The 6,000-nt window shown below is 46.4% G+C and overlaps 1 protein-coding gene across 1 annotated transcript in view; it reads left to right on the top strand.

Annotated features, from left to right (window-relative positions):
• Window positions 1–2,664: 2,664 nt before the first annotated feature.
• Window positions 2,665–6,000, top strand: part of LOC149337035 (uncharacterized) — a 71,606-nt gene continuing 68,270 nt past the window's right edge. Inside the window, exon 1 of the mRNA XM_089553281.1 lies at window positions 2,665–3,002. The gene's annotated coding sequence lies outside the window, so the exon portion shown is untranslated. The remainder of the gene's footprint in view (window positions 3,003–6,000) is intronic.

The raw sequence follows: 6,000 nt of genomic DNA, 5'->3' as shown, positions 1-6,000 counted from the left end.
ACCGGAAAGTCCGGCGTCCGGTAACACGGCAAATGATAATGTAAACATGAAAACCATACGCTATAACTCTCTAATACGCGTACGGCCGCACCGCCCGATTACGGCTTTACCATTTTGAGCTGCTTAACACACCTTGGGTAAGCGAGGGATGCGCGGAGCGGGAGGGAGGCGAAATTCAAGGATAGCCACTAGGTCATTCATGTATTTGGATTGTTATTCTTGGCTCTCTATATTATCATCACACTTTGATGCTGGCCTAAAAACGGCCAGCATGCACGCTTCGTTTGTTGAAAACTTGGTTGAGGGCGAAACAATGCGACAGCGCAAGAGCGCAGTCACAATTTTTTTGTTTCATAATTCGCGAGCTTATCTCAAATGCTGAAAAAAAAGACTATGAAGGAGATGAGGCTCTACAGAAAGAAAACTACATCAGCTATTTCTGAATATCCTCTACAAAATTAATGCAACGTGCTTAGGCCTACAATGGAAAATTAAAAAAAATGTGCATCGTTATTCTTATCAAATTAAAATATCAATCTATATTTAAAAAAAAAAACGAGAGTTCAGCAACGCAACAGTAAACATTGTGTCACTGGCTGTACGCTTCTGCATAGCTCGTCGTATTTACAGGCCTTGGCTTAATTTACTTGAAACGCCAGTAAGTCTACTTGTAACGAACCTGACAATAGAGATTAAGATCGTTGAGTCAGATATTCCTATTCAGCACGCTTCTCATGCAATTGCCAAGAATAAAAAGTCAGGCAAAAGTGGCGCTCATTTTCTGAACAAATTCATTATAGATGCAGAGAGGGGTTCTTATCATTGCGTTTCCCAAGGTCTTGAGAACAGTCTTGCGCTTCTCGGCGAAGACATTGATGCCGATGAGACCTGATCGCGGTTAAAATCTTTGCGCCCAAATGTGGTACGCCGGTCTGCTTGACTCTGAAACTCGATATAGCTGGAAGGGTAGGCACACCTAATTAGCACACCATCATCATCTCCACCATCATCAGCCTGACTACAACCACTGCAGGCCAAAGGCCTCTTCCATGTGTCTCCAATTAACCCTGTCCTTTGGCAACTGCGGACACCGTATCCCCGCAAACTTCTGAATCTCATCCGCACACCCAAATTTCTGTTGCCCCTGCGACACTTTCCTTCTCTGGGAATCCTCTCCGTTACCCTTAATGACCACGGCCTATCTTGCCTTCGCATTACATGCCCTGCCCGAGCCCAATCCTTCCTCTTGATTTCTGCCAGGACGTCATTAACGCGCGTTTGTTCCCTCACCCATTCCGCCCGCTTCCGATCTCTTAAATTTGCACCTATCATTATTCTTTCCATAGCTCACTGCGTTGTCCGTAACTTAAGCTGAATCCTCTTCGCTAGCCTGCACGTTTCTGACCCATAGGTGAGTACCCGTAAGATACAGCTGCTGGGTACTTTTCTCTTGATTTTGGTAAACAGCCATTCATGATCTGAAAGAACCTGCCATATGCGCTCCACCCCATTCTTATACTCGTTGTTTTTTAAAGCGAAAGCTTTACTGCTTGCACTTTCAGCCTTTGCCGTGGCGCGGCGGTGCCAGCATTGACCTCTGTGTGACGTCATGTGTGACATAACGCCGAAGAGAAGGGCGACCGACTCCCTCCGTCGCAAGCCGCGGCGGTGCCACCACCGGCACCTACCTCCTGCGCTCTCCGCTAGGAGCGCAACAGGTGCTTTGTGAAGTCACGCCGAAGAGAAGGGCGACCGCATGGAGGAAGGAAAACTAAGGAGAGGCCCTTCGTATTCCCAATGCATTGGCGAGATTGTGGCGGAAGTGACGTCAAAATTTAGGCTTAAAAAGTCGGGCCACTAGCAACGTTGTCGTTGTTGCTAAGAAAACTCGGGCCACTAGCAACGGCGTACGGCGTCGTTAGCGTCGTTGTTGCTAGGGGCCCGAGCGTTTCTCGGTGGCGGTGGACGGGCTTTCGGCACGGTGTGTTCGGCCTTGCGTGTTAAAGCCTACATGCCTGGCGTCGTGACGTTACGCACGCATCTAGGATTGCTTTTAAATGCGGCAAATAACCGCTCTTTTGATATTCTGTTCGTCAAACTTGGTGTCGTTACGCGGAGCGATTGATGCATTGAAATGAATCTCGCGAAAAGGTGACACTCCGGAACCGCTCTTCGACACGCGAAGAAGCGTTGATTGTTTTGATCAGCGAACTTTCGCTGATCACAGCGAAACAGGACAGAAACATGAAGCCGCTCTCGGAGATGCTGAGCTGCGTTTCGAAGGCCACACGGCGGCTGTACGGTAGCCCGAGGAGGATGGTCTTTCTTCGCCTGGCGTCGGAAAAGGTTCACCGCACCTGTGCGCCGGTTTGTGTCTAGGTGCGTGCTTGCGGGGAGGGAGGTGTAGGAGTGTAGCGGCGAGTGGCGCGGTTTTTTTGATACCTTTCTTTTACGAAGCGCTTGCGAGCCGCGCGCGATCCCCGCCCCGTAGTCCGGTGGAGAAGAAAGATAGTGAGGAGAGCCGAGCCAACTTCCGGTTGCAGGGCGGCTTCACAAAAAGTGACGTCAGGGCCTCTCCTTAGTTCTTTCCTTCCTCCATGGGCGACCGACTCGCGCCGCCGCAAGCCGCGGCGGTGCCACCACCGGCGCCTGACTCCTGCGCTCTACGCTAGGAGCGCGATTGTGGCGTTATGCTGAAGAGATTAGACTCGACTCACGTCGCTAGAAAGCAGTAGCTGTGCCAACCACCAGCGGCTTAACACTGCTTCGCGATCTCGCGCCGTCCATGTGCGACGGCGGTGCACTGAACGGCGGCCTGACTGGACTGGATTGTACTGGACTGGATTGGATTGGATTAGAATAGATTAGATTAGATTACATTAGATTACATTAGATTAGATTGGATTGCATGGGATTGGATTGGATTGTATAACAGATGCATCGCCACAAGTCTAACCACAAGCACCACCACCAGCTACACTACCAGCTGAACCATGGCGTAGGTACGTATATTGCTTTCGCAATTACCGGGCTTAACCAAGGTAAGCCACAGCGAATATTTTTTGCCTCTCATTATCCGGATGAGCGACCGCTAGCTTCTCTAAGTAGAGGTATTTTCTTATCACATCCATCAACTCACTACCAATTGTGAACTGCGGTTCTCTTGCGAGACTTTTGAACATTACTTTGGATTTTTGCATGTTAATTTTAGCTACCTTCTGCTCTGCGTCTCTAACTGATTAACCATGCTTTGCAGCTCATCTTAAGAGTTACTTAACAAGGCAATGTCATCAGCGAATTGCAAATTACTTATGTGTCTTCTATTAACTCTTACCCCAAACTGTTTTCAATCCAGGCCTCGGAACACCTCCTGTAAATAGGTGGTGAATAGCGCTGGCTAGATCGTGTCTCCTTGTCTGATCCCTTTCCTGATTGGAATTTTATTGCTGACTTTATGGAGGACTATGGTAGCTGTGCAGTCGTTACACATATCTTCCAGTATTTTAACGTAAGACTGTTCTACACCGCCACCACCGCGCCGTGGTACACACGTGCATGCAAAATGTACGGTGTGCTTTCTGTGCGCTGCCTGCACGTGGCAGCAGAGCAAGAATATGGATAACCGACGGGCAGCCGACGAACACCACGTGACCGACGTCCAAGCTTCTCAAACTCCCACCAGTGGTTGGTTGCGAGCAGCGTGCAGTAGTCTTTCTTTCAAAGCTACCTCTGTTCCGATTCTACGGTGCTCTGGCGGTAACTTCATACGCCTTTCCAGGAGGCACGCACACACGCAGTGACTGATATTTTATGCCGTCGGCGGTGGTTGCACTTTTTCATAGCTTTTTATAGCTATAAAAAGGCGACTAATTTTCATAGCTAGTAGTTGGGGTCGCTGCAGGGAAGCCGGAAATACTGGCCTTGGCGGGAGGTATAGCAGGAAGAGCAAAACAGCGCGACAACGAAAGAGCTCTTTTGGATGGAGCTGAAGCTGTGATAAACGACGTGTGCAACAGATCTATGCGCATGCCTACGGAGAATAAGGTGGTAAGCTACTTAAAACAGCACGGACTAAGAAGAGTCCAGTAAGACAAAGAGGGTGGTTTTGTGGTGCTACCAAACGAACGTTTGAATGGAAAGCCATCCAAGCTGTTAATCGAAATTTCACCAAAACTAAATTTAAGAAGAGAGCACAGAAGATTAGCGTTTTTCCGACATTTAAGTGTCTAGGACCGGAATGAGTCAGATTAATAGGGAATATTGAGGCGTATCACATCCGAAAAGTGGGTGGTCCATGTGCAAGCACCCGTTCTTGTTTCTTCATGACAATGAAGTGGCCTTTTTGACGAACACGGTTGACTGCCACGAGGTTGTAATAACACTGCACTGAAACTTAGTTTATCTAAATAAAAATATAGTTGGAAGTACAGCATTCATTCTGTCGCGTGTGATTTTTTGTCCTCGTTTTTTTTTTCGTGCTGTGAACGTGTTTCATGGTGGAAGAATATCAACTGACCCAATCATCGGTGTTCAAGAACATACATTTTTAGAAATGCCATTTCACAAGAAATTCACATTGTTGTCACACATAAACGCATTAAAAACGAGTCTCTGAATCTGTAGCACGCTAAAATTTCTCTCAAGGACGTGTAGAGGGTCTGATAAAACTTACCTTCGACGATGGCTCGCCCTTTGGTACGTTCCTCCTTATATTGTGGGTGGATTGTGCACGGTTCATTAGGACCGTCATGGCTAACAAAATTAAGATCCACTACTTGAATCAGGCCTGCGCCTCTCTTGCGGTGCATACAGAACATCTCCTACACTCACCTTCTGTGTAGAGAGAAATGAACCACTCTTGAAACGAAACCAACCGCTTTAATTTGCGCTAATATCCTAAAGGTGAGGTGTCTACCAAAACATTGCCGCTATGCAGTTGTAACTAAATGTCTTAATAGAATTATATTAAGCAACAACCCCCAAGCTGCGTCGCCATTGGCCTGCGGTATAATGAGATGTGTGAAAACCTCGGCGCAGTGGAAAAATTTACCTTTCCCTGTGACGAGATGCACCACCCTCCTGGCAAAACTTTCCCTGAACCTGCGATTTCACTATTAAACAGTTCTTAAAAAAAACTCCGTAACAACATATCTCACAAGAATTTTTGGGACTCGAGAAAAAATAAGGTAGCTTCAAGGAGCTTTATTGTGGTGGTCTTAAAACGGTTGTTGATTTTAAACACGCACTGGTATGAGGGAAATCTAAAGAAACAGTAACACGTGCACAGTGTGCATCCATCTTCAATGCCGAATGAATGTTAGACTGCCTATGTGAACGTATAAAAATCGTAACCGACAACCTTGGAAACAGTATCATTTACACACAAGCTAAGCGTACTCACAGGGGTTCAGTCTAAAAACGCAATCACTCCACAAATGGTGGCATAAACAGTATAAGAACAGCCAAAGCTTAATGGGAAAACATAAAACTCCGGCGGACCCCTAGTCACGTCGGAAAAAAAAACCAACTAGACAGAAGATTCGTGCGCCGCTCAACCTCATGACAAACAAAAAAAGTACGTGCACTCTTTAAAGATTGCATGAACTTAGTGCACGATAAATAAGGAAAAAAATGACAGTCCACTTGGAATAACGGAGTAAATAACAAAGTGCACTTGGTGAAGCCAGTTTTATGTGAATGGGAGTCTTGCACAGACAATGAATATTTCAAGGAAGTGATTCTCAGCCGATTTTGTATAGGGCACAGACATTTACTCATCACTTTATACTGGCAAAGGAAGACAAGGCGCTATGTGTATCATGAATAGCTGAGCTAACATTACATAATGTTTTATTTTCATGTTGAAAGAGAAAAGAATAAAGAAAAAAACATTTTGCTGTGTTTTACTGTGAACCCGGACCGCTCCATTCAGCATTGCTCTTACGCTAAAGTGGCCTTTTTGATTTGCCCTGTATTTTAGGGTTTTTAAAAGATGCAAAC

The sequence above is a fragment of the Amblyomma mixtum genome, chromosome 7 (assembly GCF_055824585.1).
Source record: "Amblyomma mixtum isolate Tamu chromosome 7, ASM5582458v1, whole genome shotgun sequence".
Classification (NCBI taxonomy): domain Eukaryota; kingdom Metazoa; phylum Arthropoda; class Arachnida; order Ixodida; family Ixodidae; genus Amblyomma; species Amblyomma mixtum.
Note: the sequence above shows the minus strand (reverse complement) of the source record. Positions and strands in the feature narration are given on the sequence as shown.